The sequence below is a fragment of the Heptranchias perlo genome, chromosome 4 (assembly GCF_035084215.1).
Source record: "Heptranchias perlo isolate sHepPer1 chromosome 4, sHepPer1.hap1, whole genome shotgun sequence".
Lineage (NCBI taxonomy): Eukaryota > Metazoa > Chordata > Chondrichthyes > Hexanchiformes > Hexanchidae > Heptranchias > Heptranchias perlo.
In genome coordinates this window covers 4,791,172-4,814,824 of record NC_090328.1, presented here as the reverse complement: position 1 = coordinate 4,814,824, position 23,653 = coordinate 4,791,172, and positions in this window count along the sequence as shown.

Sequence of the window (23,653 nt, the reverse complement as noted above, 5' to 3'; positions counted from 1 at the left end):
CGACTTAAACGCTCAAACTGGTGTGGCAATATCATGGCTGCCTTTATTCCAGACTCTGGAACCTTCTCCCCAAAGATAGAATCACAGGCTGATTAAGCACAGAAGGAGGCCATTCGGCCCATCGTGAAAGTGCTATCCAATTAGTCCCACTCTCCCTACTCTTTCCCCATTGCTCTGCAAATTTTTCCTTTTCAAGTATTTAATCAATTCCCCCTTTGAAAGTTATTATTGAATCTGCTTCCACCGCCCTTTCAGGCAGGCACAACAACTCGCTGCGTAAAAAAATGTTTCCTCAATGTCACATCTGGTTCTTTTGCCAATTACCATAAATCTGTGTCCTCTGGTTACCGACCCTCCTGCCATTGGAAACAGTTTCTCCTGATTTACTCTATCAAAACCCTTCATAAGTTTGAACACCTCTATCAAACCTTCACTTCCCCTCCTTGCCTGAGGAAACTGGCCTTTACTGGGAGTTGAGTTACACCAGAACCAGTCGCCCTCCGTTATCTGGCTCCAGGTTGCCGTCCTTTATATCTTAGACTAAACAATGAGTGTTGGCACCTGTATGGACAGAAGGGGAATTACAACCAAGTCCCATCCTGTCCTCATCCCACAGCTGCTGAAACATACATCCCATAATGATTCACTGGCTAGCAACCTGGAGCAAGAGCTGCTTTACTCCTTCCCCAAGTCAGGGGCAGCGAGCCCAACAGGAGCATCACTTCATGGTCGCGGGGTAAACCCGCCCAAACACAGGAGCATCACTTAGTCATATTTTAGGAAACAACGTTCCCAATGTGACCCAAAAAATAGGAATTAGATTAATCTTTGGTGTTCAGTTACAGTCTCTAACACACTCCAAGGTCTTCGTTATTCTATATATAAACCACCCGAACCCCTCGATTAGACTCCTGTAACAGCTCGTAACTCAACAACATCAACAACTTGTATTTATATAGCACCGTCTAACGTAGTAAAACATACTAAGGTGCTTCACAGGAGCGATTATCAAAAAAAATTTCAGTTAGCCTAACATTAGTAGTGGGGAAAATGCTAGAGTATTATAAAAGATATAACAGAACACTTGGAGGGCATTAACGGGATTGGACCAAGTCAGCATGGGTTTATGAAAGGGAAATCATGCTTAACAAATCTACTGGAGTTTTTTGAGGATGTAACTAATAGAATAGATGGGGGAGAACCAGTGGATGTGGTGTATTTGGATTTTCAGAAGGCTTTTGATAAGGTCCCACACAAGAGGTTAGTGTGCAAAATTAAAGCACATGGGATTGTGGGGAATATACTGGCATGGATTGAGAATTGGTTGACAGACAGGAAACAGAGAGTAGGAATAAACGGGTCTTTTTCCGGGTGGCAGGCAGTGATTAGTGGGGTACCGCAGGGATCAGTGCTTGGGCCCCAGCTATTCACAATATATATCAATGATTTGGATGAGGGAACTAAATGTAACATTTCCAAGTTTGCAGACGACACAAAGCTGGGATGGAATGTGAGCTGTGAGGAGGATGGAAAGAGGCTCCAATGTGATTTAGACAAGTTGGGTGAGTGGGCAAGAACATGGCAGATGCTGTATAACGTGGATAAATGTGAGGTTATCCACTTTGGTTGTAAAAACAGAAAGGCAGATTATTATCTGAATGGTGATAGATTGGGAAAAGGGGAGGTGCAACGAGACCTGGGTGTCTTTGTACACCAGTCGCTGAAAGCGAGCATTCAGGTGCAGCAAGCAGTTAGGAAGGCGAATGGTATGTTGGTCTTCATTGCAAGAGGATTTGAGTACAGGAGCAGGGATGTCTTACTGCAGTTATACAGGGCTTTGGTGAGACCACATCTGGAGTATTGTGTGCAGTTTTGGTCTCCTTATCTGAGGAAGGATGTCCTTGCCATGGAGGGAGTGCAACGAAGGTTTACCAGACTGATTCCTGGGATGGCAGGACTAACGTATGAGGAGAGATTGGGTCGACTAGGCCTATATTCACTGGAGTTTAAAAGAATGAGAGGTGATCTCATCGAAACATATAAAATTCTAACAGGACTAGACAGACTAGATGCAGGGAGGATATTCCCGATGGCTGGGGAGTCCAGAACCTGGGGTCACAGTCTCAGGATACGGGGTATGCCATTTAGAACCGAGATGAGGAGAAATTTCTTCACTCAGAGGGTGGTGAACCTGTGGAATTCTCTACCACAGAAGGCAGTGGAGGCCAAGTCATTAGATGTATTCAAGAAGGAGATAGATATATTTCTTAATGTTAAAGGGATCAAGGGATATGGGGAAAAAGCGGGAACAAGGTACTGAGTTAGACGATCAGCCATGATCATTTTGAATGGCGGAGCAGACCCGAAGGGCTGAATGGCCTACTCTTGCTCCTATTTTCTATGTTTCTATGTAAAATTTGACACCAAGGAGATATTAGGACAGGTGACCAAAAGCTTGGTCAAAGAGGTAGGTTTTAAGGAGCGTCTTAAAGGAGGAGAGAGAGAGGTAGAGAGACGGAGAGGTTTAGGGAGGGAATTCCAGAACTTAGGGCCGAGGCACGGCCACCAATGGTGGAGCGATTAAAATCGGGGAAGCGCAAGAGGCCAGAATTGGAGGAGCGCAGAGATCTCGGAGGGTTGTAGGGCTGGAGGAGGTTACAGAGATAGAGAGGGGTGTGGAGGGATTTGAAAACTGCCTCCTGAGTTTGTTCTCCAATGAAGACGATGATTTTCAGTCCCATGTTGAAAGCTGCTCCCTTGTACTCGTGCTGTGTTTGCTTACTGCTCTGGCACAACATTGTCAAAGGAGGTCTAGGCCAGATGTTGAGTGGGTGAGTGACACACGGGATATCCGTCTGCTATAGATAAATGTGTGTTTCACTCTTCCTTATCTGGAGTATCAACATCACAAACACAGAGTTTACTTTTTAATCTGCATATATTTAAATGGAATAAATGAGGTACCTATTAGTCGCCTGCTGTGTCAAAGTGTATGGAAATTCCAACAACAGACCCGAAGTTGCAAATTAATAAATTTAGATGGAAAATTAATTCTGAATGGTAGTGAGGAATGATAGCTCACTTTGATATAGGGAGCGCCAAAACAACGGGCGCTACACGGCCTCTCCGACATCCAAAATGGCATCTTGGCTGCGCACGCATGTTTCCAGTGTGACGTGCGCCGGACGCCATCTTGGTATAGGATTTAGGGCAGGTGCAGATAACGAACGCCGGAATCATGTAAAGTAAGGAGAAAATGGATACAGTCAGTGTGCAACGCTGATTTCAAGTGATAGACACCATTTTGGGACTTTTTTTATCCGTTCATGGGATGTGGGCGTCGCTGGCGAGGCCGGCATTTATTGCCCATCCCTAATTGCCCTTGAGAAGGTGGTGGTGAGCCGCCTTCTTGAACCGCTGCAGTCCGTGTGGTGACGGTTCTCCCACAGTGCTGTTAGGAAGGGAGCTCCAGGATTTTGACCCAGCGACAATGAAGGAACGGCGATATATTTCCAAGTCGGGATGGTGTGTGACTTGGAGGGGAACGTGCAGGTGGTGTTGTTCCCATGTGCCTGCTGCTCTTGTCCTTCTAGATGGTAGAGATCGCGGGTTTGGGAGGTGCTGTCGAAGAAGCCTTGGCGAGTTGCTGCAGTGCATCCTGTGGATGGTACACACTGCAGCCACAGTGCGCCGGTGGTGAAGGGAGTGAATGTTTAGGGTGGTGGATGGGGTGCCAATCAAGCGGGCTGCTTTATCTTGGATGGTGTCGAGCTTCTTGAGTGTTGTTGGAGCTGCACTCATCCAGGCAAGTGGAGAGTATTCCATCACACTCCTGACTTGTGCCTTGTAGATGGTGGAAAGGCTTTGGGGAGTCAGGAGGTGAGTCACTCGCCGCAGAATACCCAGCCTCTGACCTGCTCTCGTAGCCACAGCATTTATATGGCTGGTCCAGTTAAGTTTCTGGTCAATGGTGACCCCCAGGATGTTGATGGTGGGGGATTCGGCGATGGTAATGCCGTTGAATGTCAAGGGGAGATGGTTAGACTCTCTCTTGTTGGAGATGGTCATTGCCTGGCACTTATCTGGCGCGAATGTTACTTGCCACTTATCAGCCCAAGCCTGGATGTTGTCCAGGTCTTGCTGCATGCAGGCTCGGACTGCTTCATTATTTGAGGGGTTGCGAATGGAACTGAACACTGTGCAGTCATCAGCGAACATCCCCATTTCTGACCTTATGATGGAGGGAAGGTCATTGATGAAGCAGCTGAAGATGGTTGGGCCTAGGACACTCTCCTGCTGCCGAGACATTTGTAACCGTTTTTGGAGGTCTCCTAGACTTCAATAATAGGACACGGGGACATAGCCGAACATTTAGAGCCAGGGTGTGCAGGAGTGAAGTTAGGAAATGCTTCTACACACAAAGGGAGGAGAAGTTTGGAACACTCTTCTGCAGACGGCAGTTGACGCTAAATCTGAGATTGATAGATTTCTGTGAACCAAGGGTATTAAGGGATATGGGGCTAAGACGGGTATATGGAGTTAAGTCACAGATCCACCATGATCTCATTGAATGGCGGAACAGGCTCGAGGGGCTAAATGCCACCGCCACCTGCTGCCTCCTGATATGTGCCACCTTCTCCTGCAAGAAAGCGCAGGCGTGGCTGCAGTGTGTACCATCCACAGGATGCACTGCAGAAACTCGCCAAGGCTTCTTCGACAGCACCTCCCAAACCCGCGACCTCTACCACCTAGAAGGACAAGAGCAGCAGGCACATGGGAACAACACCACCTGCACATTCCCCTCCAAGTCACACACCATCCCGACTTGGAAATATATCGGCCGTTCCTTCATCGTCGCCGGGTCAAAATCCGGGAACTCACTTCCTAACAGCGCTGTGGGAGAACTGTCACCACACGGACTGCAGCGGTTCAAGAAGGCGGCTCATCACCACCTTCTCGAGGGCAATTAGGGATGGGCAATAAATGCCGGCCTCGCCAGCGACGCCCACATCCCATGAACGAATAAAATAAAAAGTGTGTCTGGGTAATGTGCCTGTCATGGTTGAATAGCTGCCAGTTTGTGTGGCCTGTGAGGGTGGCTTGCAACAGTGGTAATGTGTAAGGCTGAGAGGAAGCATCTGATTGGCAGAGTTGAGTACTGATGGAAAGAGTTTGTTGGTGTAGTGCGTGGTGTAGTTGACAGTTGACCTCACTTACCTTGACCACTCATGTCAGAGCATTGAACTTCTTCCTGCACTGCATCCATGTTCATGATGCTGTGCGCCCGGCATTGACTTCGTCCCCCGCTGCCTCCCACTGCCTTTTGGTTATATGTCTGGAGGGCCTCTTGCCACCCACCCCCTGTGGATATAGGATGTCCCTCCCTCTGTCCACCTCTTGCACCAAGGCCTCTAGCGCATCAGCAGAGAACCTTGGTGCATGCACTCTCGCAGGCCTGGTACCAACTCAGATTGGCAGATTGGTGAGGTTTGGTGTGCAGATTGGAGGATGTGGGATTTAGTAGTGCGCAACCTTTATTCAATGTTTTAACATAACTCATCAGTGTGTAAACATAGGGATGGGAGCTGCATCTGTGTTTTACGTGTGCGATGTCTGATCTCCGTTCAGACTCCGTGCAGACAGTAGACTGTTATTTTCACCAAATAACAGGCACCAGCTACCTTTAAGAGATTTCTGAGAAACATCCTCTCTTTAACAGATTGAGCTCCCCTGCTGGTGGAAAGTGCGAATTGCAAGGCCCGGAAAGGAACGCTGATTGCCGGTCGGTGCTCAGGCCGATTGAAATTCTCGTCCTGCCTGCGCAGGGGTCATTGGGTGCGGGGTAATAGCACATCGCGCTACCTACGCCCGAAAACGGCCCTTATCCAATTTCCCCCCCAGCATCTCTAGTCATGCAAAACATTCTCAAAGTGCCTCACAGTTGGTAGGTGAACATCGGAATCTCTGGATGAGAAAGACCAAGGTCAATCCAGTTCACCTTCCACCATCTTGATAGTCACATGACAAAGAAAGAAAGAACTTGCATTTATCTTGCGCCTTTCATGACCTCAGGATATCCCAAAGTGCTTTACAGCCAATGAAGTACTTATGAAGTGTAGTCACTGTTGTGATGTGGAAAGCCTGACAGCCAATTTGTGCACAGCAAGATCCCACAAACAGCAATGTGATAATGACCAGATAATACGTTTTTAATGATGTTGGTTGAGGGATAAATATTGACCAGGACACCGGGGAGGACTCCCCTGCTCTTCTTCGAATAATGGCCGTGGGATCTTTGATGTCCACCCGAGAGGGCAGACGGGGCCTCGGTTTAACGTCTCATCCGAAAGACGGCACCTCCGACAGTGCAGCACTCCCTCAGTACTGCACTGGGAGTGTCAGCCTGGATTATGTGGTCAAGTCCCTGGAGAGATGGCTTCCCGCCCGCCTCACACTCCTCACGAGGCCATTGTGGTCAGCTGCCAGATCGGGAGTCTCCCGGCCCCGGTGAGGCTTTGGCTCAAGGCCGGACCGGTGAGACCTGGCGTAGTGGCCAGCCCAGCGGCTGGCAAATGGGGACCACCTTGGAGTTCAGGCCAGGATCATGGGTGGGGGGGAGTTTTGCCTTGTTTCCGGATGGTGGTATCCCGACATTCCTCCCTGGCCAGATGTTGGGAATTCCGACTTGGTCTCTATGGCCTGGTGCCCTCGACTTGTGCTCCAATTGGTAAGGGCATTGCCCTTGGCAGAAAACAAATGAAGGAACCTCCCGCACCCTGACCCCAGAAAGTTTGTGGGGGGTCAATGTCGGAGGTCATTGGCAGGTACAATCCCAGGACCACAGGCCCGTGACCTTTTGGGGCTTGCGTCTCTCGGAAAGGCCTCAAAAGTGCTTCACCTACAGGTATTATTTTGAAGTGCGGTGACTGTTGTTATGTGGGTAAATGTGGAGGCCATTTTTTACACAGCAAGATCCCAATAACACAGCAACGAGATGGATGACAAGTCAAACGTTTTTTTGTTGTTGTTGGCTGAAGGGTGAATGTGGGCCAGGACTCTGGGAGAACTCCCAGCTCTTCATCGAATAAAACTTGTTTCCACCGGACATAGCACAGCTTTAACATCTCACCCACAGGACGGCACCTCCAACAGTGCAGCTCTCCCTCGGTATAGCACTGGAGTGTCAGCCCATGTGCTCAGGCCCTGGAGCTGGGCTTAAACCTTCTACCTTCTGACTCCCTCCGTGTTTCAGTCAGAAGGTCGTGAGTTCAAGTCCCATTCCAGAGACTTGAGCCCATAACCCAGGCCGACGCTCCCGCTGCAGTGCTGAGGGAGTGCTACACTGTCAGGGGTCCCGTCTTTCAGATGAGACTTTAAACCGAGGTCCCATCTGCCCTCTCAGGTGGATGTAAAAGATCCCATGGCCACTGTTTTGAAGAAGAGCAGGGGGGAGTTCTCCCCAGAGTGCTGGGCAAATATTTATCCCTCAACCAACATCAGTAAAAACAGGTTATCTGGTCATTATCACATTGCTGTTTGTGGGATCTTGCTGTGCGAAAATGGCTGCCGTGTTTCCTACATTACAACAGTGACTACACTTCAAAAGTATTTAATTGGCTGTAAAGCACTTTGGGACGTCCTGAGGTTGTGAAAAGTGTGAGATAAATTCTTTTTCCTTCCTCCTCCCCCTCTATGGGCGGGAGAATTTAATTACTGCTGATCGCAATTGGGTCGTTCAATTTGGCCTCATTACTTCTCTGGGAAAGGACCCGAGATCCCCCTCATGTCTTGTAGGAAACACGGCAACCAATTTGTGCAAAGCATTAACAGTAAATGGCCGGCCTCCCACCTTCCACCTTCTGTAAACTCCAGCTCATCCAAAACTCTGCTGCCCGTATCCTAACTCGCACCAAGTCCCGTTCACCCATCACCCCCTGTCACTCGCTGACCGTCATTGGCTCCCGGTCCGGGAACACCTCGATTTTAAAATTCCCATCCTTGTTTTCAAATCCCTCCATGGCCCTCGCCCCCTCCCTATCTCTGTAACCTCCTCCAGCCCTACAACCCTCCGAGATCTCTGCGCTCCTCCAATTCTGACCTCTTGCGCATCCCCGATTTTAATCGCTCCACCATTGGCGGCCGTGCCTTCAGCTGCCTCGGCCCTGAGCTCTGGAATTCCCTCCCTAAACCTCTCCACCTCTTTCTCCTCCTTTAAGACGCTCCTTAAAACCTACCTCTTTGACCAAGCTTTTGGTCACCTGTCCTAAAATCCTTTTATGTGGCTCGGTGTCAATTTTTGATTGATAATCGCTCCTGTGAGGCGCCTTGGGACGTTTTACTATGTAAAGGCGCTATATAAATGCAAGTTGTTGTTGTAAATGAGATGAATGGCCAGTTAATCTGTTATTTTGTGGTGGTGTGGGTTGAGGGAGCAATATTGGCCAGGATGTTTGGAGAGACTCTTCTTCGAACAATGCAGTGGGACCTTTAACATGCTTCTGAGCATGAATTTGCCAGAATCTCGGCCATTGGGGGAATGGCATCTGAAGCATTTTTAGACGTCAGTTGGACAACTCCTCACCCTTTCTGTTGGCGGCCAATTTGTTCAGAGAAAGAGCCCAATTGACAAGTAAACACATCAGTGGGGAAATCAGTCTCAAACGAGCAAGTTCCTGAGGGCTGAATGTACTTACTTGGAAGGATTAATCACTGTGAATATGTTCTCACATGTCAAGTGGTGAATGTGATCTGGTATGTTGGTGGGCGTCCAATATTCAGTAATCTGCAACAATAGCTTTCCAGACTTGAAATTATGAGGAAAATGTTAAGAGAGAGGGGGCTGGATCTTTTTTGAGAAGAGGAGCTTTCGAAATTGTGAAAGAAATTGACAAAACGGACCCAGGCGAGTTCCTAGAATCTTACAGCACAGAAGGAGGCCATTCAGCCCATCATGCCTGCGCCGGCTCTTTGAAAACGCTGTCCAATTAGTCCCACTCCCCCCTGCTCTTTCCCCCATAGCCCTGCAAATTTTTTCCTTTTCAAGTATTTATCTAATTCCCTTTTCAAAGTTACTATTGAATCTGCAGTGTATTCCAGATCATAACAACTCGCTGCGTTAAAAAAAATTTTCCTCATCTCCCCCCTCTGGTTCTTTTGCCAATTATCTTAAATCTATGTCCTCTGGTTACTGGAAACAGTCTCTCTCTATCTACACTATCAAAACCATTCATGATTTTGAACACCTCTGTTAAATCTCCCCTTGACCTTCTCTGTTCTAAGGAGAACAACCCCAGCTTCTCCAGTCTCTCCATGTAACTGAAGTCCCTCATCCCTGGTGGAAAATCTCCTCTGCCCCCTCTCTAAGGCCTTGACATCCTTCCCAAAGTGTGGTGCCCAGAATTGGCCACAATACTCCAGCTGAGGCCTAACCAGTGATTTATAAAGGATCAGTATAACTTCCTTGTTTTTACATCAAGTTACATCAAAACTAAAGCACAGAAACAGGCCATTCGGCCCCACAGGTCCATGCTGGTGTTTATGCTCCACACGAGCCTCCTCCCTCCCTACTTCATCTCACCCTATCAGCATACCCTTCTATTCCTTTTTCCCTCATGTGCTTATCTAGTTTCCCCTTAAATGCATCTATGCTATTTTCTCCTGATCTCTATATCTTTAGTCATCCCGAGAGCTCTAACCTTGGATGCCCTTCCTTTCCCCCCACATAGGGATGTGTCCACTCTGCACCCGAACCATCTCCTCCTTGAAGGCCTCCCATTGTTCAATTACTGTTTTGTCTGACAATTTTTGATTCCAATCCACCTGGGCAAGATCCCTTTTTAACTCACTGAAATTAGCCCTCCTCCAGTTAAGTGTTTTCACATTTGATTGTTCCTTGTCCTTTTCCATAACTATTCTAAACCTGATGATATTATGATCACTGTTCCCTAAATGCTCCCCCACTGAAACATGCTCCACCTGCCCCATTTCATTCCTCAGAACTAGATCCAGCACTGCTTCCATCTTCTTGGGCTGGAAACACACTATTCCAGAAAGTTCTCTTGTACACATTTCAGGAATTCCTCTCCTCTTTGCCCTTTACACTGTTACTGTCCCAGTCTGTATTGGGATAATTGAAGTCTCCCATTATCACTACTCTATAGTTCTTGCATCTTTCTATAATTTGCCTGCAAATTTGCTCCTCTATCTCCTTCCCACTATTTGGTGGCCTACAGTACACACCCAGTGGTGTAATCGCTCCTCGATTGTTCCTTAATTCTAACCAAATAGGTTCTGTCTTTGACCCCTCAACTACATCATCCCTTTCCAGAGCTATAACAGATATTTTGATCAATACTGCAACCTCCTCCTATCTTTCCTTCCCTATCTTTCCTGAATACCTTGTAGCCAGGAATATTAAGTTCCCAATCCCCCCCTTCTTTGAGCGGGGTCTCTGTTATTACCATTAAATCACAGTCCCATGTGGTGACTTGTGTCTGCATCTCACCGACTTTATTTACCACACTCCGTGCATTTACCCACATGCACTCCAAACCCATCTTAATCTGCCTCACATTTGCCCCCTGTCTGATCCCTCCTATTCCTGAACTATTCTTTATTCTAGTGCTATTTGTCCCTCCCAGTCCTCTGTGCACCTTGTTTCTCCTCTCCAATGTTTCATTCATGACCCATCCCCCTGCCAAATTAGTTTAAACCCTCCCCCACAGCACTAGTTAACCTCCCCAGGAGGACATTGGTCCCAGCTCTGTTGAGGTGCAGCCTGTCCATCTTGAACAGATCCCTCCTGCCCCAGAGCTGGTCCCAATGCCCCAGGAATCTGAAGCCCTCCCTCCTGCACCATTTCTCCAGCCACACATTAACCTGTCTTATCCCACTATTCCTATGCTCACCAGCACATGGCACTGGGAGTAATCCAGAGATTACTACCTTTGATCTCCTGCTTTTTAACTTCCTCCCTAGCTCCTGAAACTCTGACTGCAGGACCCCGACCCTTTTCCTTCCTATGTCATTGGTTCCCACATGGACCACGACTTCTGGCTGTTCCCTTTCCCCCGTCAGAATGTTCTGCCCCCTCTCAGTGATGTCCTTTACCCTGGCACTATGCACACCAACACACCATGCGGACACACCTCAGCAGTTGCAGAGACCCCTGTCTATCCCCCTGACTATCGAATCCCCGATAACAACTGCATTTCTTTAGCCCCCCTGTGCAGCCGAGTCTCCCACGGTGCCGTGGATTTGCTCCTGACTGCCCTCCCCCGAGGTTTCAGCACCCTCACTGGTATTCAACACCAAAGACCAGTTTGTGAGTGCCGCACTCCCAGGGGACTCCTGCATTGCCTGCCTGTTCCTCCGAGCCTGTCTGGTGGTCACCCACTCCCTCCCCTCCTGAACTCTCTGTAGCTGCGGGGTGACCACCTCCTGAAACGTGCTATCCACGAAACTCTCAGCTTCCCGTATGCACTGTAGTGACGCCAGCTGCCCCTCAAGCTCAGAAACTCTGAGCTCGAGCAGTTGGCGACACTTCCTGCACATGTGGCTTTCCAGGACACACAAAGTGTTCTGGATTTCCGGGATGTGCAGGTGATGGGCCCCAGCTGTCCTGCCATGTCGGCTAACGGTTATTTAAAACTTTGTTTAGCTTTAAGGAAATTTACTGTTTATCTAAAACATTAACCACTAAAAAAAAACACTAACCACTAAGAACACTGACCAATTAACTAAATACTTACCCTCGGCGTTCCTGCTTGTCTTGTGACGTCCCTTTTAGATATTCTGCATGGCTCCCTTTATGCTCCGCTCAGTCTCAGTCGTTTAAAAGAAAATTATGTTTTTTTAAATTTAAGTTTTAAAAGTTGATAGATTAGTTTATAGATCCTTGGTTTAAATCACTGAGCACCTAACTCCCCCTCCGCACCTGATTCTCACACTCACCAAATTCCCATTGGAAAGTCCTCTCACTGTTAGCAATTCACTCCGTAAGAGGTTCACTCTCTGACTTTCCCATCCTCTGTGCTCAAGCTCAGAGTAGTGAAATGTCCCAAGGTGCTTCACGGGAGTGATTATCAAACGAAAATTTGACACCGAGCCACATAAGGAGATATTAGGTCTGGTGACCAACAGCTTCGTCAAAGAGGCAGGTTTTAAGGAGCGTCTTAAAGGAGGAGAGAGAGGTGGAGAGGTTTAGGGAGGGAATTCCAGAGATTAGGGCCTAGGCAGCTGAAGGCACGGCCGCCAATGGTGGAGCGATTAAAATCGGGGATGCGCAAGAGGCCAGAATTGGAGGAGCGCAGAGATCTCGGAGGGTTGTAGGGCTGGAGAAGGTTACGGAGATAAGGAGGGGAGAGGCCACGGTGGGATTTGAAAACAAGGATGGGAATTTTAAAATCGAGGCGTTCCCGGACCGGGAGCCAATGTAGATCAGCGAGCACTGGGGGTGATGGGTGAACGGGACTTGGTGCGAGTCGGGATACGGGCAGCAGAGTTCTGGATGAGCTCAAGTTTACGGAGGGTGGAAGATGGGAGGCCGGCCAGGAGAGCATTGGAATAGCCCAGTCTGGAGGTAACAAAGGAAAGAAGGGTTCCGGGAGCATTTATAGACTCTGCCGTAGGGTTGCCAACTCTGGCTCGACATATTCCTGGAGATTTCAACGCATGACCTCCTGCCTGCGACTGCTCCGCCCCCACCCCCCCACCATTGGTCACCCAGCCTGTCCATCCTCACAGTGCCCCGCTTTCCCACACCCAACCGGAAGGCGAGGAGACACTTCATTGACCTGATTGGATGATTCTTGAATGTCGGTCAAACAGCCTTTTGCCCCGTGTCTGATATTTTTATAACTAATAATAAAAGTGTTCAAAGAAATTATTTTAAAAAAACACAATTTTGTTTGTTGCCTCTGTGATTTTCCTTCTTGGGTTGTTTGATCACAGCAGCGTCCTGGAGATTAATCTTTAATTCCGAGAGACTCCGGGACAATCCCGGAGGGTTGGTAAACATCCTCGGGCAGTGACAGCTTGCAGTCAGTCTGACAGTGTTATCAGTGCAGCTAAACAAGTCCTGGCAGCTTTGACAAGCCATTTGACTGGAAGCCAAAACCTTTTTATTTTAAACCAGTATCTGGACACCTGCCCCTTAAACCAGCTACCTCTTAAACCACCTACCTCTTAAACCAGCTACCCATTAAACCACCGACCCCTTAAACCACCGACCCCTTAAACCACCTACCCCTTAAACCACCGACCCCTTAAACCAGCTACCTCTTAAACCAGCTACCCCTTAAACCACCAACCCCTTAAACCACCTACCCCTTAAACCACCTACCCCTTAAACCAGCTACCCCTTAAACCACTGACCCCTTAAACTAACTTCCCCTTAAACCACCTACCCCTTAAACCACCAACCCCTTAAACCAACTACCCCTTAAACCACCAACCCCTTAAACCACCTACACCTTAAACCACCGACCCCTTAAACCAGCTACCCCTAAAACCACCTACTCCTTAAACCACCAACCCCTTAAACCAACTACCCCTTAAACCACCTACCCCTTAAACCACCGACCCCTTAATCCACCTAACCCTTAAACCACCGACCCCTTAAACCACCCACCGCTTAAACCACCATCCCCTTAAACCACTAACCCCTTAAACCACCAACACCTTAGACCAGCTACCCCTTAAACCACCGACCCCTTAAACCAACTACCCCTTAAACCACCGACCCCTTAAACCACCGACCCCTTAAACCATCTACCCCTTAAACCATCGACCCCTAAAACCAACTACCCCTTAAACCAACTACCCCTTAACCACCTACACCTTAAACCACCGACCCCTTAAACCAACTGCCCCTTAAACCACCTACCCCTTAAACCAACTGCCCCTTAAACCATCTACCCCTTAAACCAACTGCCCCTTAAACCATCTACCCTTTAAACCACCGATCCCTTAAACCACCGACCCCTTAAACCAACTGCCCCTTAAACCACCTACCCCTTAAACCAACTGCCCCTTAAACCATCTACCCCTTAAACCACCGACCCCTTAAACCATCTACCCCTTAAACCATCGACCCCTAAAACCAACTACCCCTTAAACCAACTACCCCTTAACCACCTACACCTTAAACCACCGACCCCTTAAACCAACTGCCCCTTAAACCACCTACCCCTTAAACCAACTGCCCCTTAAACCATCTACCCCTTAAACCAACTGCCCCTTAAACCATCTACCCTTTAAACCACCGATCCCTTAAACCACCGACCCCTTAAACCAACTACCCCTTAAACCACCGACCCCTTAAACCAACTGCCCCTTAAACCACCTACCCCTTAAACCAACTGCCCCTTAAACCACCTACCCCTGAAACCAACTGCCCCTTAAACCATCTACCCTTTAAACCACCGATCCCTTAAACCACCTACCCCTTAAACCAACTGCCCCTTAAACCACCTATCCCTTAAACCAACTACCCCTTAAACCATCGACCCTTTAAACCACCGGCCCTTTAAACCACCGATCCCTTAAACCACCGAACCCTTAAACCACCAACCCCTTAAACCACTGACCCCTTAAACCACCGACCCCTTAAACCACCTACCCCTTAAACCACCTACACCGTAAACCACCGACCCCTTAAACCACCGACCCCTTAAACCAACTACCCCTTAAACCTCCTACACCTTAAACCACCGACCCCTTGAACCACCGACCCCTTAAACCAACTACCCCTTAAACCAACTACCCCTTAACCACCTACACCTTAAACTACCGACCCCTTAAACCAACTGCCCCTTAAACCACCTACACCTTAAACCACCGACCCCTTAAACCACCTACCCCTTAAACCAACTGCCCCTTAAACCATCTACCCTTTAAACCACCGACCCCTTAAACCACCTACCCCTTAAACCAACTGCCCCTTAAACCACCGACCACTTAAACCAACTGCCCCTTAAACCACCTACCCCTTAAACCAACTGCCCCTTAAACCACCGACCCCTTAAACCAACTATCCCTTAAACCATCGACCCCTTAAACCACCGACCCCTTAAACCACCGACCCCATAAACCACCTACCCCTTAAACCAACTGCCCCTTAAACCATCTACCCTTTAAACCACCGACCCCTTAAACCAACTACCCGTTAAACCACCAACCCCTTAAACCACCAACCCCTTAAACCACTGACCCCTTAAACCACCAACCCCTTAAACCAACTACCCCTTAAACCACCGACCCCTTAAACCACCGACCACTTAAACCACCTACACCTTAAACCACCGACCCCTTGAACCACCGACCCCTTAAACCACCTACCCCTTAAACCAACTACCCCTTAAACCACCGACCCCTTAAACCACCGACCCCTTAAACCAACTACCCCTTAAACCACCTACACCTTAAACCACCGACCCCTTGAACCACCGACCCCTTAAACCAACTACCCTTTAAACCAACTACCCCTTAACCACCTACACCTTAAACTACCGACCCCTTAAACCAACTGCCCCTTAAACCACCTACACCTTAAACCACCGACCCCTTAAACCACCTACCCCTTAAACCAACTGCCCCTTAAACCATCTACCCTTTAAACCACCGACCCCTTAAACCACCTACCCCTTAAACCAACTGCCCCTTAAACCACCGACCCCTTAAACCAACTGCCCCTTAAACCACCTACCCCTTAAACCAACTGCCCCTTAAACCACCGACCCCTTAAACCAACTATCCCTTAAACCACCGACCCCTTAAACCACCGACCCCTTAAACCAACTGCCCCTTAAACCACCTACACCTTAAACCACCGACCCCTTAAACCACCGACCCCTTAAACCACCGACCCCTTAAACCACCAACCCCTTAAACCAGCTACCCCTTAAACCACTGACCCCTTAAACCACCGACCCCTTAAACCACCTACGTCTTAAACCACAGACCCCTTAAACCACCGACCCCTTAAACCACCGACCCCTTAAACCAGCTACCCCTTAAACCACCGACCCCTTAAACCACCGACCCCTTAAACTAACTTCCCCTTAAACCACCTACCCCTTAAACCACCAACCCCTTAAACCAACTACCCCTTAAACCACCGACCCCTTAAACCACCTACACCTTAAACCACCGACCCCTTAAACCAGCTACCCCTTAAACCACCTACCCCTTAAACCACCAACCCCTTAAACCAACTACCCATTAAACCACCTACCCCTTAAACCACCGACCCCTTAATCCACCTAACCCTTAAACCACCGACCCCTTAAACCACCCACCGCTGAAACCACCATCCCCTTAAACCACTAACCCCTTAAACCACCAACCCCTTAGACCAGCTACCCCTTAAACCACCGACCCCTTAAACCACCGACCTCTTAAACCAACTACCCCTTAAACCACCGACCCCTTAAACCACCGACCCCTTAAACCATCTACCCCTTAAACCACCGACCCCTTAAACCAACTACCCCTTAAACCAACTACCCCTTAACCACCTACACCTTAAACCACCGACCCCTTAAACCAACTGCCCCTTAAACCACCTACACCTTAAACCACCGTCCCCTTAAACCAACTGCCCCTTAAACCACCTACACCTTAAACCACCGACCCCTTAAACCACCTATCCCTTAAACCAACTGCCCCTTAAACCACCTATCCCTTAAACCAACTGCCCCTTAAACCATCTACCCTTTAAACCACCGACCCCTTAAACCACCTACCCCTTAAACCAACTGCCCCTTAAACCACCGACCCCTTAAACCAACTGCCCCTTAAACCACCTACCCCTTAAACCAACTGCCCCTTAAACCACCTACCCCTTAAACCAACTGCCCCTTAAACCATCTACCCTTTAAACCACCGATCCCTTAAACCACCGACCCCTTAAACCAACTACCCCTTAAACCACCGACCCCTTAAACCAACTGCCCCTTAAACCACCTACCCCTTAAACCACCGACCCCTTAAATCACCTATCCCTTAAACCAACTACCCCTTAAACCATCTACCCTTTAAACCATCTACCCTTTAAACCACCGGCCCTTTAAACCACCGATCCCTTAAACCACCGACCCCTTAAACCACCAACCCCTTAAACCACTGACCCCTTAAACCACCGACCCCTTAAACCACCTACCCCTTAAACCACCGACCCCTTAAACCAACTACCCCTTAAACCACCTACACCTTAAACCACCGACCCCTTGAACTACCGACCCCTTAAACCAACTACCCCTTAAACCAACTACCCCTTAACCACCTACACCTTAAACTACCGACCCCTTAAACCAACTGCCCCTTAAACCACCTACACCTTAAACCACCGACCCCTTAAACCATCTACCCCTTAAACCATCGACCCCTAAAACCAACTACCCCTTAAACCAACTACCCCTTAACCACCTACACCTTAAACCACCGACCCCTTAAACCAACTGCCCCTTAAACCACCTACCCCTTAAACCAACTGCCCCTTAAACCACCTACCCCTTAAACCAACTGCCCCTTAAACCATCTACCCTTTAAACCACCGATCCCTTAAACCACCGACCCCTTAAACCAACTACCCCTTAAACCACCGACCCCTTAAACCAACTGCCCCTTAAACCACCTACCCCTTAAACCAACTGCCCCTTAAACCACCTACCCCTGAAACCAACTGCCCCTTAAACCATCTACCCTTTAAACCACCGATCCCTTAAACCACCTACCCCTTAAACCAACTGCCCCTTAAACCACCTATCCCTTAAACCAACTACCCCTTAAACCATCTACCCTTTAAACCACCGGCCCTTTAAACCACCGATCCCTTAAACCACCGAACCCTTAAACCACCAACCCCTTAAACCACTGACCCCTTAAACCACCGACCCCTTAAACCACCTACCCCTTAAACCACCTACACCGTAAACCACCGACCCCTTAAACCACCGACCCCTTAAACCAACTACCCCTTAAACCTCCTACACCTTAAACCACCGACCCCTTGAACCACCGACCCCTTAAACCAACTACCCCTTAAACCAACTACCCCTTAACCACCTACACCTTAAACTACCGACCCCTTAAACCAACTGCCCCTTAAACCACCTACACCTTAAACCACCGACCCCTTAAACCACCTACCCCTTAAACCAACTGCCCCTTAAACCATCTACCCTTTAAACCACCGACCCCTTAAACCACCTACCCCTTAAACCAACTGCCCCTTAAACCACCGACCACTTAAACCAACTGCCCCTTAAACCACCTACCCCTTAAACCAACTGCCCCTTAAACCACCGACCCCTTAAACCAACTATCCCTTAAACCATCGACCCCTTAAACCACCGACCCCTTAAACCACCGACCCCATAAACCACCTACCCCTTAAACCAACTGCCCCTTAAACCATCTACCCTTTAAACCACCGACCCCTTAAACCAACTACCCGTTAAACGACCAACCCCTTAAACCACCAACCCCTTAAACCACTGACCCCTTAAACCACCAACCCCTTAAACCAACTACCCCTTAAACCACCGACCCCTTAAACCACCGACCACTTAAACCACCTACACCTTAAACCACCTACCCCTTAAACCAACTGCCCCTTAAACCACCGACCCCTTAAACCAACTATCCCTTAAACCACCGACCCCTTAAACCACCGACCCCTTAAACCAACTGCCCCTTAAACCACCTACACCTTAAACCACCGACCCCTTGAACCACCGACCCCTTAAACCAACTACCCTTTAAACCAACTACCCCTTAACCACCTACACCTTAAACTACCGACCCCTTAAACCAACTGCCCCTTAAACCACCTACACCTTAAACCACCGACCCCTTAAACCACCTACCCCTTAAACCAACTGCCCCTTAAACCATCTACCCTTTAAACCACCGACCCCTTAAACCACCTACCCCTTAAACCAACTGCCCCTTAAACCACCGACCCCTTAAACCAACTGCCCCTTAAACCACCTACCCCTTAAACCAACTGCCCCTTAAACCACCGACCCCTTAAACCAACTATCCCTTAAACCACCGACCCCTTAAACCACCGACCCCTTAAACCAACTGCCCCTTAAACCACCTACACCTTAAACCACCGACCCCTTAAACCACCGACCCCTTAAACCACCGACCCCTTAAACCACCAACCCCTTAAACCAGCTACCCCTTAAACCACTGACCCCTTAAACCACCGACCCCTTAAACCACCTACGTCTTAAACCACAGACCCCTTAAACCACCGACCCCTTAAACCACCGACCCCTTAAACCAGCTACCCCTTAAACCACCGACCCCTTAAACCACCGACCCCTTAAACTAACTTCCCCTTAAACCACCTACCCCTTAAACCACCAACCCCTTAAACCAACTACCCCTTAAACCACCGACCCCTTAAACCACCTACACCTTAAACCACCGACCCCTTAAACCAGCTACCCCTTAAACCACCTACCCCTTAAACCACCAACCCCTTAAACCAACTACCCATTAAACCACCTACCCCTTAAACCACCGACCCCTTAATCCACCTAACCCTTAAACCACCGACCCCTTAAACCACCCACCGCTGAAACCACCATCCCCTTAAACCACTAACCCCTTAAACCACCAACCCCTTAGACCAGCTACCCCTTAAACCACCGACCCCTTAAACCACCGACCTCTTAAACCAACTACCCCTTAAACCACCGACCCCTTAAACCACCGACCCCTTAAACCATCTACCCCTTAAACCACCGACCCCTTAAACCAACTACCCCTTAAACCAACTACCCCTTAACCACCTACACCTTAAACCACCGACCCCTTAAACCAACTGCCCCTTAAACCACCTACACCTTAAACCACCGTCCCCTTAAACCAACTGCCCCTTAAACCACCTACACCTTAAACCACCGACCCCTTAAACCACCTATCCCTTAAACCAACTGCCCCTTAAACCACCTATCCCTTAAACCAACTGCCCCTTAAACCATCTACCCTTTAAACCACCGACCCCTTAAACCACCTACCCCTTAAACCAACTGCCCCTTAAACCACCGACCCCTTAAACCAACTGCCCCTTAAACCACCTACCCCTTAAACCAACTGCCCCTTAAACCACCTACCCCTTAAACCAACTGCCCCTTAAACCATCTACCCTTTAAACCACCGATCCCTTAAACCACCGACCCCTTAAACCAACTACCCCTTAAACCACCGACCCCTTAAACCAACTGCCCCTTAACCACCTACACCTTAAACCACCGACCCCTTAAACCAACTGCCCCTTAAACCACCTACCCCTTAAACCACCGACCCCTTAAATCACCTATCCCTTAAACCAACTACCCCTTAAACCATCTACCCTTTAAACCATCTACCCTTTAAACCACCGGCCCTTTAAACCACCGATCCCTTAAACCACCGACCCCTTAAACCACCAACCCCTTAAACCACTGACCCCTTAAACCACCGACCCCTTAAACCACCTACCCCTTAAACCACCGACCCCTTAAACCAACTACCCCTTAAACCACCTACACCTTAAACCACCGACCCCTTGAACTACCGACCCCTTAAACCAACTACCCCTTAAACCAACTACCCCTTAACCACCTACACCTTAAACTACCGACCCCTTAAACCAACTGCCCCTTAAACCACCTACACCTTAAACCACCGACCCCTTAAACCACCTACCCCTTAAACCAACTGCCCCTTAAACCATCTACCCTTTAAACCACCGACCCCTTAAACCAACTACCCCTTAAACCACCAACCCCTTAAACCACCAACCCCTTAAACCACTGACCCCTTAAACCACCGACCCCTTAAACCAACTACCCCTTAAACCACCGACCCCTTAAACCACCGACCCCTTAAACCATCTACCCCTTAAACCACCTACACCTTAAACCACCGACCCCTTAAACAACCGACCCCTTAAACCAACTACCCCTTAACCACCTACACCTTAAACCACCGACCCCTTAAATCAACTACCCCTTAAACCACCTACACCTTAAACCACCGACCCCTTGAACCACCGACCCCTTAAACCAACTACCCCTTAAACCAACTACCCCTTAACCACCTACACCTTAAACTACCGAACCCTTAAACCAACTACCCCTTAAACCACCAACCCCTTAAATCACCAACCCCTTAAACCACTGACCCCTTAAACCAACTACCCCTTAAACCACTGACCCCTTAAACCACCGACCCCTTAAACCATCTACACCTTAAACCATCTACCCCTTAAACCAACTACCCCTTAACCACCTACACCTTAAACTACCGAACCCTTAAACCAACTACCCCTTAAACCATCTACCCCTTAAACCAACTACCCCTTAACCACCTACACCTTAAACCACCGACCCCTTAAACCAACTGCCCCTTAAACCACCTACACCTTAAACCACCGACCCCTTAAACCACCTACCCCTTAAACCAACTGCCCCTTAAACCATCTACCCTTTAAACCACCGACCCCTTAAACCACCTACCCCTTAAACCAACTGCCCCTTAAACCATCTACCCTTTAAACCACCGATCCCTTAAACCACCGACCCCTTAAACCAACTACCCCTTAAACCACCGACCCCTTAAACCATCTACCCCTTAAACCACCTACACCTTAAACCACCGACCCCTTAAACCACTGACCCCTTAAACCACCAACCCCTAAAACCACCGACCCCTTAAACCACTGACCCCTTAAACCACCAACCCCTTAAACCAACTACCCCTTAAACCACCGACCCCTTAAACCACCGACCCCTTAAACCATCTACCCCTTAAACCACCTACACCTTAAACTACTGAACCCTTAAACCAACTGCCCCTTAAACCACCTACACCTTAAACCACCGACCCCTTAAACCACCTACCCCTTAAACCATCTACCCTTTAAACCACCGACCCCTTAAACCAACTACCCCTTAAACCACCAACCCCTTAAATCACCAACCCCTTAAACCACCGACCCCTTAAACCAACTACCCCTTAAACCACTGACCCCTTAAACCACCGACCCCTTAAACCATCTACACCTTAAACCACCGACCCCTTAAACCACCTACCCCTTAAACCAACTGCCCCTTAAACCATCTACCCTTTAAACCACCGACCCCTTAAACCACCTACCCCTTAAACCAACTGCCCCTTAAACCATCTACCCTTTAAACCACCGATCACTTAAACCACCGACCCCTTAAACCACCTACACCTTAAACCACCGACCCCGTAAACCAACTACCCCTTAAACCAACTACCCCTTAACCACCTACACCTTAAACCACCGACCCCTTAAACCAACTGCCCCTTAAACCACCTACACCTTAAACCACCGACCCCTTAAACCACCTACCCCTTAAACCAACTGCCCCTTAAACCATCTACCCTTTAAACCACCGACCCCTTAAACCACCTACCCCTTAAACCAACTGCCCCTTAAACCATCTACCCTTTAACCCACCGACCCCTTAAACCACCGACCCCTTAAACCACCTATCCCTTAAACCAACTACCCCTTAAACCATCTACCCTTTAAGCCACCGGCCCTTTAAACCACCGACCCCTTAAACCAACTACCCCTTAAACCATCTACCCTTTAAACCACCGGCCCTTTAAACCACCGATCCCTGAAACCAACTACCCCTTAAACCACCGACCGCTTAAACCACCAACCCCTTAAACCAACTACCCCTTAAACCACCGACCCCTTAAACCACCAACCCCTTAAACCAACTGCCCCTTAAACCACCTACCCCTTAAACCACCGACCCCTTAAACCACCTATCCCTTAAACCACTGATCCCTTAAACCACCGATCCCTTAAACCACCGGCCCCTTAAACCAACTGCCCCTTAAACCACCTATCCCTTAAACCTACTGCCCCTTAAACCACCTACCCCTTAAACCACCGACCCCTTAAACCAACTACCCCTTAAACCACCGACCCCTTAAACCAACTACCCCTTAAACCCACATTGGAGTACTGGAGAATTCTCACAGCAGAGAAGCAAATGTACAGCCAGTGGTGTAGAAGCCCGATGACTACCTGCTGTGATATTAAACCAGAGGGAACCTGAGAAAGAGGAAGTGAAGAAAACACCTCAACCATAGACTAATAAACTGGACCAAATACCACGAACCTCAACTCGAGGAAAACGTTTCCACGAATATGGTGAAATCCAGAATAGGAAAGGTTATGAACTGCTCTGATTTACAGAATGGTAGTGTAGCGAGGGTAGGGGAGGGGAGAGTAGGGGAGGGCAGGGTAGGGGAGGAGAGGAGGAGGGGAGGAGAGGGTAGTGTAGTGAGGGTAGGGGAGGGGAGAGTAGGGGAGGGCAGGGTAGGGGAGGAGAGGAGGAGGGGAGGAGAGGGTAGTGTAGTGAGGGTAGGGGAGGAGAGGGGAGGGAAGGTGAGGAGAGGGTAGTGTAGTGAGGGTAGGGGAGGGGAGAGTAGAGGAGGGCGGGATAGGGGAGGAGGGGAGGGGAGGAGAGGAGGAGAGGATAGTGTATTGAGGTAAGGGGAGGGGAGAGTAGGGGAGGGGAGGAGAGGAGGAGAGGGTAGGGTAGGGGAGGGGAGAGTAGGGGAGGGCGGGATAGGGGAGGAGGGGAGGGGAGGAGAGGAGGAG